The following is a 13,330-nucleotide window of genomic DNA, read 5'->3' as shown; positions in this document are numbered from 1 at the left end:
AGGCTCCTGGTTAAGCCGCTCCCACTAGCTACTCTCCGATAAGGTAAAGATACGCTGTTTGAGTACAAAGGAGATTCAATTAAACCACTATTGCTACAGATTACACCTGTGGGCCGGGCGCGGTGGCTCAAGCCTGTAATCCCAGCACTTTGGGAGGCCGAGACGGGCGGATCACGAGGTCAGGAGATCGAGACCATCCTGGCTAATATGGTGAAACCCCGTCTCTACTAAAAATACAAAAAAAACTAGCCGGGCGAGGTGGTGGGCGCCTGTAGTCCCAGCTACTCGGGAGGCTGAGGCAGGAGAATGGCGTAAACCCGGGAGGCGGAGCTTGCAGTGAGCTGAGATCCGGCCACTGCACTCCAGCCTGGGCGACAAAGCGAGACTCCGTCTCAAAAAAAAAAAAAAAAAAAAAAAAAAAAGATTACACCTGTGACGCACTGTCTCCCTTTCACTGTTTCACCCTGAACATCTGCTTCTTAGATCTAAGTGATCGTACTCAATAGATAGTGTGGAGACCAGAGCTCTGAGACTTTTGCAGCCTCCATTTTGCAACTGGCCCCCTGGCTCCCCCTTTTATGAACTCTTTTTTTTTTTTTTTTTTTTTTTTTGAGACGGAGTCTCGCTCTGTCGCCCAGGCTGGAGTGCAGTGGCGCGATCTCAGCTCACTGCAAGCTCCGCCTCCCGGGTTCACGCCATTCTCCTGCCTCAGCCTCCCGAGTAGCTGGGACTACAGGCGCCCACAACCGCGCCCGGCTAATTTTTTGTATTTTTAGTAGAGACGGGGTTTCACCGTGGTCTCGATCTCCTGACCTTGTGATCCGCCCGCCTCGGCCTCCCAAAGCGCTGGGATTACAGGCGTGAGCCACCGCGCCCGGCTATGAACTCTTAACCTGTCTCTTTTCAATCCTTTGTTGCCACTGGACTTCGGGTACCCTGCGGGTGGTGTTGAAGCTGGTCCCCAACATTCATGGGCTTTAATGAGCTGATTATCATATGGGGTCATGGTAAGGATACGTTTTCTCTCTAATGCACATGCCTAGCCCTGAAGAGCGGACCCTTACTGGTTTGGTCTGGATCCTGCCGGCCAGGGTGTACTGGCTCGCTTCTCTTTTTGTTTTGGCTGCTCAGCTTCTAGCTCTTCTTATCTTGCTTCTTGCCCACTGCCCTTTTACCTTGCTTCTGCTTTCTGCTTTTAGTCATTCTGCCCTTTATTTAGCTTTTAATTCCCTTTGCTACTCTCCTGCTTCGTTTCCCTATTCTCCAGCCTCACCTGAATTTTAGTTGGATTTATTTCCCATCCCCTGGCACACAAATGTCTCACCAGCGAGTCCAGTGTGGTTGTTACTTCTTGCTCCAGTCAGCATAATGTCATCAATGTAATGGACCAGTGTGATATCTCGTGCAAGGAACACGCCACTAAGATGTCTGTGAAGAAGATTACGACACAAAGCCAGATAGGTGATAGAGCCCTGAGGTAGGACCATGAAGGTATATTGCTGGCCTTCCCAGCTGAAGGCAAATTGCTTCTGGTGATCCTTATGGACAGGAATGAAGCAATGCCCCACACTCAACCGCCAACAGCCCAAAGCCAAGACTCCCTCAGCCTGGCAGCTCGTGGCAGAGCCCCAGGAGGCTGCCTTCTTCCCAGAGCTGCTGCCCAGGAATGGACGGGTGGACAGGCATCCGGGTGTCTCAAGTCAGGGCCACCCTGACACAGCTGCCCCAGGACCACAGCTCACTGAGTGCAGCCACATCCTTTATGGGCCACCTGTCAAGGTAACAAGTGACAGATGCCACAAGGCACAGTGGCCTGCCCTGCCCAGGGATGACCCTCGGGGTGGGCGGAGGGCACTCACTCAGGTCCTCTCCCCTTCCTCAAGGCTCCTTCCTCACCTGGGGTGTATGGCTCCTAATCCCAGCACCTCAGGGGCCTTCCTGTTTCATTTTTGCTGACAAATGATCGTTGAGCATCTTCCGTGTGCAGGGACAGAGAAGACAGACACGCTGGCCCCCAGGTGGGCGAGAGAGACTAGTCCATCAGTGCAGAAAACTCCCAATAGGGACAAGGGCTAGGAAGGAAGCACCAGGAAAAGTGCTGGTGGAAGATAGGGGTGACCCTACTGCAGATGGCGTGTTCAAGGAGGGCTTCTCTGAGGGGGTGACATTCACTTGATTGACAAAAGGGATGGGCAGGGCCTGTGGAAGTCTTCTAAGGAAGGGAACAGATGGTTTTTTAAACCATTAGATCTTGTGAGACCCACTCACTATCACAAGAACAACGTAGGAAAGACCCGCCCCCAGAACTCAATCACCTCCCTCCAGGGTCCTCAAGACCCGCCCCCAGAACTCAATCACCTCCCGCCAGGGTCTTCAAGACCCGCCCCCAGAACTCAATCACCTCCCGCCAGGGTCTTCAAGACCCGCCCCCAGAACTCAATCACCTCCCGCCAGGGTCCTCCCACGACACGTGAGAATTGGGGGAGTTACAATTCAAGATGAGATTTGGGTGGGAACACAGCCAAACCATATCAGAAATGCTACCTGGTCTCTCTTCAGCTTCGGTTTCCTCACCTGGATGGTGGAGCTGGAGCCCCCTGACTGCCTGACCCTGCTCTCTGGATTGCCTCTAGGGAGGCCACCCTGCTCAGGCCTGCTCTCACCCCTCCATGACTGTCAGTCCCTCCCAAGAAGAATGTCCTCCAAATGGAGGCTGCCGGCGGCAAAGGGAGATGAACAAGCCAAGGTTGGCCGGCCTGCACCGAGGGCTGCACGGCTCCTGAGGCCGGCCTGGGTGGACACTGGAGGGCGCTTTCTGTCTGTGGGTTTTGCCCTGGTGCCTGGAGCCCGTTTCCCTGTAGTCTCTTGACCCAGCCCAGCTCGGTGAGCCTGGAGCCCTGGCTTCTGGAGAAGAGAAGTCAAGGTCTACCACAGGTCACAGGTCAGAAACAACTCTGGCCTTGTCGGATGCAAATGGAAGCCAGGTCTGGGGAAGGCACCCTCCCACAGGGCCAGTACTTCCAGCGGGGCACAACAGCAAGGCAGAGGGACAGACTCTGAGGGGCCCTTGGGGAACTCAAGCGGGGCCCACAGAGACCCTCTCTCTGGGGTTGCAAACTGGCATTGGGTGGAGGGAGATTCAGTATTGACACCTGGGGACCCTTACCCCCAAAGTGGATATTAAGGACAGAAGCACGTGAGGGAGACAAGGGGTCCCACAACACTCCCAGCCTGTCCCCAGCCTGCTTCCAGCTTCCTGGTCCTGCTCTCTTGGGGGAAAAGGGGATTTTATCTGACTTTCCCTGACTTCTGGCCTTTCCTGGGCAGCTGAAAATGACAAGTAGGAAATACTGGCTTGCTTGGAGACTTCTTTGGTTTTACCAGGAAATGGAAACTTTGGCAGATGGAGAAGGACAGGTGGGAACCCCAGGAGGAAGGGACCATGCTCTGATGGTGGAGCGCTTCCTTTTCTGTTGTTTTCTGTGATCTAAAATGAGGCAGGTTGCTTGGGATAGTTGATTTGTTTTCCAGTGATGACACTGAGGTGTTCTCGGCCTGGAATCCCACGGCCGCCACGAGCTGGGTTGTTTGGGGTTCGGGTGGTCCAGGAGTGGCTTTCGGTGTGGTGTGATTGGCAACCTCTGGACACTTTTCACTTACAGATTTTTCATCACTTGTTCCAGTGAAGGACACTCCCTGGGGTCCAGCATTAGTCACTTTTTAATGTCTTTCCATTCGTTGGGAAAAAACACTGTGGTGAATGGTGCTCTGCACTGATCATTTTTCCCTGAGGCCTGTAGGGTTCCCTGAATAGAAGGGCAGGGCCTTGGCCACCATGGAATCCAGTGTGGCACTGAGGCTCCATACAATCCTGGTGGCGCTGGCACTCCAGGCCCAGGAAGAGTTCCACGGCCATGTAGGGGTGCGTGCCACAAAAGGTTTTCAGCACCTCTGCCTCCCCAAATGTCGTGCTAAAGCCAAAGTCCATGATTTTTATATTGCCTTCCTCATTGAGTAGGATGTTTTGTAGCTCTAGGTGTGGATGTGTGATGTTCTGTAAGTGGCAGTAGTGCAGGGCTGACACAATCTGCCTGAACGTGGTTCAGGCCTCCTCTTCCTCGATGTGGCCTTGGTGGCGTATCTGGTGCTGTAGCTCTCCTCCACTGGCGTACTCCATGACCACATGGATGGTTTCCACCTTGTCAGTCACCTGGTGGAGCTGAATGATATTTGGGTGACAGAGAGTCTTCATGATACTCATCTCTCTCTCTCTAGAGAGCAAGGCCAGCCTTCTTAGAGATGATTTGGAGGACAGTCTGGGTCCCAGTTAGCCTATGCTGGGCCAGTTCCCTGGCAGATGGTGTCAAGGATCCCATAGTTTTGTATCTTCTTGCGAGGTGAGGTGGAGGTTGATCCCGGGTCTATGGTGCCTCCCAACTACGCTGCCGCAAAGGGAGATAAACAAGCCACAGTTGCCCGGCCTGCACCTAGGGCCGCAGGGCTCCTGAGGCCTAGCATGAGTTGACACTGGAGGGGGCTTTCTCTTTGTGGGCTTTGCTCTGGTGCCTGAAGCCATTTATCTATGGTCTCTTGACCCAGCCTAGCTGGCTGAGCCTGGAGCCCTGGCTTCTGAAGAAGAGATGTCAGGCTTTGCCACAGGTCATGGGCCAGAAACAATTCTGGCCTTGTCCAGTGCCAGGCCTGGGGAAGGTGCTTCCTCTCACAGGGCTGGCACTTCCCGAGGGTGAATGGCAGCAAGGTGGGGAAGACAGACTCTGAGGGGCCGGCCCTTCGGGAGCTCAAACAGAGTCCACAGGGCCCCCCTCTCTGGGGTTGCCAACTGGCATTGGGTGCAGGGAGATTCAGTATTGACACCTCACTCCCAAAGTGGATTTTAAGGACAGCAGCACACTGGGGAGACTAGGACCCCACAACACTCCCACCCGGTTCCCAGCCCGTTTCTGGCTTCCTGGTCCTGTTCTCTTGCGGGGACCAAGACTCTTATCTGACTTTCTCTGACTTCTGTCCCTGCTTGGGCAGCTGAAAATGACGAGTAGGAAATACTGGCTTGCTTTGAGCCCCCTTTGGTTTTGCTGGGAAGGTGGAAACTTTGGCAGACGGGGAAGGACAGGGGGAAACCCCAGGAGGAAGGGCCGCTGCTCTGATGGAGGAGCGCTTCCTCTTCTGTTCTTCTATGTGTTCTAACACGAGGTATGTGCTATGGGAGAGTTGATTTCTTTTCCAGTGTTGACGCTGAGATGTTCTCGGGCTGGAATCCCTAGCCACCATGACCAGGGCTGTAGGGGACACAGGTGCCAGGTTCTCCGTATGGTGTCAACAGCACCTCCCGGCCGACATTGACCCAGGGATTCCACATCAGCTGGTTTAGTGGGGGCCGCTCCCTGGGGCTAAGGGTGAGGAATTGTTTTACTAGTGTTTCCAGTGGAAATGAAAAAATAAGTGGGGAGTCATATTGTCACATAGCCTGAGGCAGAAAGGAACCACGGGTGGGGCTGGATGTTCTTTCAGCCTCCCTGGCAGAGATCACAGACACAGTGGTCAGCTTGGCCTAACTTCTGCGATGGCTGGCTCTGATGTGGTGGACGGAGGCAGTCCCCAGAGCAGGAATGCCTTCCCTGAGGTTCATATCCTTGCAGGGTAGGAGCTGGAAATCCTCCCGTCAGAACCTCCCTCACTGCAGCCTGGGGGGGTGAGTGACTGGGGGATCCATGCCCCAGGGGCAAACCTCTGGGCTCTGGCTTCAGCCCCACCCCGGGGAAACATGCACAGCCCCTCAGAGGGAGAGCCCTTCTGCAGGCTCTGCTGGGAGTCCTGGATTGCCTGGCAGGGCTGAGATGCCTTTGGGTAGCCTCGGGTCTCCATGGAGATGGGGGCGGGGCCAGGCAGCAGGGGCGGGGTGCCCAACAGCCAACTGCCCGCCCTCAACTGCCAAAAACCCACACTCAACTGCCAAAGGCCAAGGCCAAGGCCAAGGGCCCTCTGGCTCTGCTGCCCCCACACAGACGGAAGCCCTTTGCAGGTCCCGAGGCTCCCGGCCCTGCTCAGCGTCTCCAGAGGCCTCACCCGAGCCCTCTCCGCTGGGTCCCCATGGGCCTCACAGCGCTGACCCAGCCGCGGGGTCACTCCTCTGAGCCTCCCGACTGTCCATGGGTCCTTTGGAGCCCTGGGTTTTGGAGCTTGTCCTTCCTCAGTGCCGCCTGCTGGGATGTGGCTGCATCAGGGCCACAGCTGACCGAGGGTGGCTGTGTCCCCTGCAGGCCACCCGTCAAGGGCACAGGCGACAGGCGCCCCAAAGCGCAGTGGCCGGGCCTGGCCAGGGCTGGCCCTCGGGGTGGGCAGGGACCACTAAGTCGGGTCCTCTCCCCTTCCTCAAGGCTCCTTCCTCCCCTGGGGTGAAGGGCTCCCAATCCCAGCACTTTGGGGCCGTCCTGTTTAATTCATGCCCACAAATGATCATGCAGTGTGCTGGGACAGAGAAGACAGACACACTGGCCTCCGAGGGGTGAGACAGACTAGTCTATCAGTGCAGAAAATTCCCAATAGGGACAAGGGCCAGGAAGGAAACACCAGGAAAAGTGAGGGTGGAAGATGGGGGTGACCCTACTGCAGGTGGGTGCTCAGGGAGGGCTTCTCTGAGGAGGTGACATTAACTAGATTGACAAAAGGGACGGGCAGGGCCTGTGTAAGTCTTCTAAGAGAGGGAACGGCAGTGCCCAGCGGGCTGTCCTGGGGATGGAAATAGGGCAGCGGGTGGGGGTGGGTGTGTGAGCCAGGCAGGCAGGACCCAGACACCGTGTGATGGGTGCAGTGGTGGGACCCATGGAGGCTCTGAGGAAGCCCTGGGCCTCAGAAGATGGGGAAACAGGAAGACTCACTTGGAGACCTGCACCCAGGCAGGGAGCAAGAGCCAAATGCACCACACCCCCCTCCTGGGGCTACCCTGGGCCTCCCTTTCTTTCCCCACACCCTGCACTCTGCCACACACCCCTTCCTTGGCCAGGCTGACAGAGGAAATGGAGCCGCTGGAGGCAGGAGCACTGGACTGGGAATTAGACTTGGAGTAAAATCCAAATGCCCTATGGGCCCAGCTCTTCTCTGGAGTTTGGCTTCATGTCAACTGGGACTAGGGGATAAGGGACAGCAAGACCGGCTCTCAGACCCTTGTCACTCCATATTGCAATGCTTCTCAGTGGTCTCAGGGGCTATCTATTTTAGGAATAATTATCTGGCTATAGAAGAATAATGGAAGGAAATATGTTTCGAGTGGCACTTATATCAGGCTCTAGACTAGGTATTGCTTTTGATGGGGAGTTGCTTTTTTTTTTTCTCTCCCTTTCACGAAACATGAGTCCTGACTAGGGCCAGGAGTTAGATTCCAGTTTCTAGATTTTCATCATTCCATGCTGCACAAGGCAGACATCTAGGGGACAGAGGGGCAGACTATTAGCCTGTAAAGGAAAGATGATTTAGCTAGAGAAAATATAGGAGAAAAGGAATCAGGATGAGGGGATTAGGAATGGGAGAGGAGGAGCTGGGGGAGAGGGAGTTGGGGGCGGGGCTGGGACAAACAAAAAGGAGGTGTGGAGGGGTCCAGGGAAGTAAAGTCCAAGAGGATAGTGGGGACCAGAGTCACAGCCTTAGTGGGGCCTCAGGAGAGCAGCAAGCTGTGTCTACCTTGGAAAGGTGGAGACAGGACTGCAGTGAGCTGGGCGGGGAGGAAGCGGGAGGGGGCAGAGCAGAGGAAGCAGGGGACAGACTGGAGGAAGAGATGGTGCACTGGGTCAGGTGCGGCAGAGGGGCCCTCTGGTCTCCAGGAGGCGTCATGCTGTCCTTCAGCTCATCCGTAGCTTTAGATAGGAGGCCTTTGAAGGCCACAGGGTTGCCAGATGCCCTCTTGACTAGAATCATGTTCAATGACCCCGGCAGCAACTTGGACACCTCCGTCTTCTGCTGAATGCCACTGGACCGGGTGTGCTGGGCACATAGCAGCATTGGCCTCTTGCCTGGCTCCCACCCGCAGCTGTTGGAATCTACACATGTCCAACCTGTCACAGGTTTTTAATGTTCTTGAACCTCAAGGCCTTAGTGCAATAAAATGCAGGAAGTGCAGCTTGACTGCTCCACCTACTCGATTTTTGTCTTCAGCCATTCAACTATGTTGGGGCAATCATTTTGCTTGTTTTCTTTGGTGGACACACATGTAACGTAATACTTTTAAAAGAATTGAAAGGCATCTCCTGGCAGCCCTGTGGCAGCCCCAGCTTCTTGACAGCAAGGCCACATCACAGCTTCAGGCTGCCCAGCTTGGAGGACACTGGCTTCCTGTGATGATTGTCACTGAGCCAGGGACCTTTCTGGGTCTCCCCCACTGCTGCTGGTGCTCTGGCTGGAGGGAGAGGGCACGGGGTCATGCTGGGGGCTTCACTGGAAATGGCTGGCTTCCTCTGCAGGCCGGCAGGTGCACTGGCAGGAACGGTGGTCTTCTGCCCTGACTTCTGGCCCTCCTCGGGCAGCTGAATTTTGGAAGTCTCAAATGCTGGTTCACTCTGAGCCCTCTTCAGTTTCTCCCAGAAGGTGGAAACTTTGGGGGTTGGGGAAGAAAAGGTGGGAACTCTAGGAGGAAGGGACAGTGCTCTGATGGCGGAGTGCTTCCTCTTCTGTTTTTTTGTGCAAATGAGGTAGGTGGCCATGGGATAGTTGAATGTTTTTTCTTTGACACGGAGATGTTCTTGGCCTGGAATCCCATGGCCACCATGAGCTGCGTTGCTGGGGTTCAGGTGGTCCAGGAGTCACTCTTGGTATGGAGTCAGTAGCATCTTCTGGCCACTGTCCACCCACAAGTCCCTCATCGGTTGTTCCAGTGGGGGTCACACCCTGGGGTCTAGTGTTAGTAACTTTTTAATAAATCTATTTGAAATGAAAACAAAAATGGAGGCAACGTGTACTTTCCTATTATATTTTGTTCTTGATGTGCATAGATAGAAGGGCAGAGCCCTGGCTACCATGTGGTATTGCATTTTTCTAAGCATACCTCCACAGCGGGCACTGACACTCCTGGCCCAGGAAGAGTTCTGGGGCCACGTAGGGGGTACGTGCCACAAAAGGCTGGCAGCATCTGCTTCTTCGTAAGTGTGGTACTGAAGCCAAAGTCCAGGTATTTGATGTTGCCATCCTCATCCAGTAGGATGTTTTATGGCTTTAGGTCTCCATGTGCGATGTTCTTTAAGTGGCAGTCCTGCAGTGTCGACAGAATCTGCCTGAACCCAGTGTGGGCCTCCTCCTCCTCCTCGATGTGGCCTTGGTGGCATATCTGGTGGTGCAGCTGTCCTCGTCTGGCACACTCCATCTCCAAATAGTCGGTGTCTATGGTGTCAATCACCTGATGGAACTGAATGTTCAGATGCTTGAGGGGCTCCGTGATACTGACCTCTCTGGAGAGTGATGCGGGGGGAGCCAGCCTTCTTTGGTATGGTTTCCATGGCTACCTGGGTCCCCGTCAGCACATGCTGGACCAGTGTGACCTCACTGAATGTGCCCCGGCTGATGGTCTTGAGGATCCTTTCGGATCTCTTCATCAAGTGCGTTGGACGCCAATCCCTGCTCCATGGTGCCTCCTAACTACCCTGACTACAAATCCTACCTCTGAACTATGCTAACTGAGGCACAACACCAACTCCGATAACTAGGCTAGACTCCCACAGGCCGCCCGGGGAGGGTGGAGCCCAAGAACCCTCTCCAGGGCCTGATCTCCTTTGCCATGTTCCCTGTGTCATTTTCCCGTGCACAAGAGAGGGGGAGGGGTGTGCCCAGAAGCTAAGAGCCACTCCCCTCCTCATCCTGTCATGGGCACTCCTCTGGGGTCACACCCTCACCCTTGCCCACCCTGGAGCCCCCGTTTTGCTCCGAGGGGACCCGGGGCAGTGACTTTCGAATCACACCTGAGGCCCTGGGTGCATGCACGGCCATGTGGGGGCAGCTAGTAGGTGTCCCCAGAGAGGCCCTGTGGTTATCCTCTGCTCCGGGGCTGTGCGCAGGCCCCAGAGGCACAATCAGACTTCAGGGGCACAGCCAGAGGACACTTCCCCTCCACCGTCCCCTTTAGACTGCAGAACCCCCTGGAGGATATCCAAGCGCACACACTTTATGCTCCCCAGCCGCCCTGTGAGGGCTCGCCCTGGGTTAGTGTGAACAAATGGAAGCTGCTCCCGTGGGCAGGTCGAGGGCCTCTGGCGCTCCATTGGATGCTGCCCATAAAGATCCCGGCCATGGCCTCCCGCGGGGCTGCAGTATCGCTCTGGCTGCCTCCAAATGGAGAGAGGACTGCAGTGACCTGGGCAGGGTTGGGGGAGGAGGTGGCAGGGCAGAGGAAGCAGGGGCACACAGGAGGAAGAGACGGTGCCCTGGGCCGTATCTTCTCTCCTACCCTAACATGAGCCAAATTAGAACAACCTGGATGAAGAAAAGACAAGAGAAGAGCAGGGCAGAAGAGAAGTGCCCCAGGAAACACCGTCCCGGCTTTTACATTCCACTAGGTGGGATGGAGGCGCCCTCTGGTGTCCAGGAGGCTCCAGGCGTTCCATTTCACCTCTTCCTTTGCATAGGAATGCTTTCAAGGCCACACGGGCACCAGAAGCTTCCTTGATTTGAATCCCATGCCGAGACCCCTCCACCACTTTGCATGCTTCTGTCCTCCACGCTTCTGTCCTCGACGAGGCCTCCAGGATGGGGGTGTCAGACACACAACAGTGAGGGTGTCTTGCCCAGTTATCCCATGCAGCCACTGGAGCCCACACGTGGCTGACCTGTCATATGTTTGTAGTGTTCTTTGACCTCAGGACCTTCGTCCTCTCCATTCTAAGTGCAGAAAGACATTTGACATGGACCCTCTCAGGTGTTTTGCAATACGCAATACATTATCATTGACTCTGGTCACCGTGCTGTGCACTGGATGTGAAAACCTCTTCCTCCTGTCCATCTCAGACTTTGATCCTTTGACCAACAACTCTCCATTCTCTCCCTCTTTCCCACCCCCACACCTGATACCCAGCCCCTGGTCACCATGGATCTACTCACTACTTCTATGGGGCCAACATTTTTCGATCAACACTTCCGTAACTTCATGTGGAATTTGCCTTTCTGAGGTGATGGAGATGCTAAGATTTCATCACTCCACGGTGCACACATCTATCTAATCCTCACATTGTACCCCATAAATGAATACAAGCATGATTTGCCAATTAAAAATAATTTAAAAATAATAAACAGCAGGGCGCGGTGGCTCACGCCTGTAATCCCAGCACTTTGGGAGGCTGAGGCGGGCGGATCACGAGGTCAGGAGATCGAGAACATCCTGGCTAACACGATGAAACCCCATCTCTACTGCAAATACAAAAAATTAGCCGGACTTGGTGGCGGGCGCCTGTAGTCCCAGCTACTTGGGAGGCTGAGGCAGGAGAACGGCGTGAACCTGGGTGGCAGAGCCTGCAGTGAGCAAAGATCATGCCACTGCACTCCAGCCTGGGTGACAGAGGGAGACTCTGTCTCAAAATAATAATAATAATAATAATAATAATAATAAACATATGACTCAGAGACATTTTCTAAAAACAAAAATAGAAACCAACAAAAACATAATAAATAAAATAAAATGCAGAAAAGGCAGCTTGCCCGCCCCTCCCCCGTGCTTGGTTTGTGTCTGGGCCACAGCTGTCCCCTGGGTTTACTGGAGCCACCGTATTTCTCCATCCACAGTGGGACTTTGGGGCCAGGAGGAAGCAAAATGTTTTTGAAGACAAATCTAGTGGCTCCCTGGCAGCCCTGGTTCTCTTCACAAGGAGAGGCTGAGGTCACACCATCTGATGCCCAGTGGAGAGGACACTGGCTTCCCGGGCTGTTCCCTGGGGACAGGTGACTCTGGGTCTCCCGCATGGACAGAAATGACGTCCTGGGATGTTCCCTGGGGACAGGTGACCCCTGGGTCTCCTGAATAGACGGAACTGGCTTCCTAGGATGTTCCCTGGGGGCAGTTGACTCCTCCTGGGCTGCTCCCACTGCTGCTGGTGCTCTGGATGGAGGGGGAGGCCACAAGGCCACACTCGGAGATGTGCTGGTATTGGGTCATGTCACCTCCAGGCCCAGTAGGGGACAAGCAGGCAAGGTGGCGTCTCTGGGCATCTTCTGCCCCGGCCCTGGTCCTCCTCAGGCTGCTGGATTTCTGAAGTAAAGGTGGGAAAGGTCACAGTGAAGACCTTTTTCACCAAACATTCCAGCCTTTGACTTCCCCTTTGGTTGGGACAGAAAAGTTGGATTTAACTTTGGGGGATGGGGAAGGTAGGTGGCCATGGAATAATTATATATATATTTTTTCCTACTGGGGATTCCTCAATGTGCCTAGAATGTCATGGCTACCAAGAGTCAGGCTGTCAGCTTGTCAGGGGGCCCAGGTGACTGGAGCAGCTCTATGTGTGGCCTGAGGGTTCCCTGGCTAGTACTGACCCAGGGGTCCCGCATCAGCTGGTCCTCTGTGGGTCACTCTCTGGGGTCAAGGATCAGAAATTTCTTGACAAATATTTCAATTCGGAAGGAATATGGACAGTACATATTTTCCTTGAAGTATGTTTTTTTTGAGCCTGAGAAGTTCTGCCTGCCAAATGGCGGGGCCCTGGTCCCATGTGGTAGAGGAGAGAGCCAAGACCCACACGACCATGGTGGGGCTGTGATACTTGTGGCCCAGGAAGAGTTCTGGGGCAGCTTAAGGGGAGTCCCAGCAAAGGCGCTCAGTTTCTGGCCTTGGGAATCTGTGGTGCTGAAGCCAACATCAGCTGTTTTTGTGTTGTGCTCTTCATCCAGGAGTCCTGCCACTCAGGTCTTGGCGGCTGACTTTGGTAGCAGTACTGGAGGGCAGATAGTACTTGCAGAAACATGGCTTGAGCTGCCTCCTCCTCCATGTGGCTGGGCTGGAGTGTTTGGTGGAAAAGGTCTTCACTATGAGTATCACCATAGCTCAGTATGGGATGTCCGAGGTTTCAATGACATGATATGGCTTTATTATGATGGCGGCACTCAGGGCCTTCATGACTTCTACCTTTCTATGTAGATGTAGAAGGCTGGGGGAGCCCCTAATTTTATTTTTACAGCCACCTGAATCCCAGTGAGTTTGTGCTGGGTCAACTTCACCTCACCCAGGCTTCCCTGGCCAATGGTCTTGAGGACTTTGGCATTTTTAAGGGCCTCCTCGATGGTGGAAGCCAGACCTGGAGAAGGTGCCTTCTCACAGGGCTGGCACTTCCAGAGGGGAGTGGCCCTGGGG

The 13,330-nt window shown here is 54.6% G+C and overlaps 2 protein-coding genes across 2 annotated transcripts in view; one reads left to right on the top strand and one right to left on the bottom strand.

The window, feature by feature from the left end:
* Positions 1-13,330, top strand: part of COPG1 (COPI coat complex subunit gamma 1) — a 583,372-nt gene that overhangs the window by 132,122 nt on the left and 437,920 nt on the right. The gene's annotated exons all lie outside the window — the stretch shown is intronic.
* The window catches only part of RPN1 (ribophorin I), a 359,024-nt gene that overhangs the window by 216,564 nt on the left and 129,130 nt on the right, over positions 1-13,330 (bottom strand). The gene's annotated exons all lie outside the window — the stretch shown is intronic.

Source organism: Macaca thibetana, chromosome 2 (genome assembly GCF_024542745.1).
Source record: "Macaca thibetana thibetana isolate TM-01 chromosome 2, ASM2454274v1, whole genome shotgun sequence".
Taxonomy (NCBI): Eukaryota; Metazoa; Chordata; class Mammalia; order Primates; family Cercopithecidae; genus Macaca; species Macaca thibetana.
Note: the sequence above shows the minus strand (reverse complement) of the source record. Positions and strands in the feature narration are given on the sequence as shown.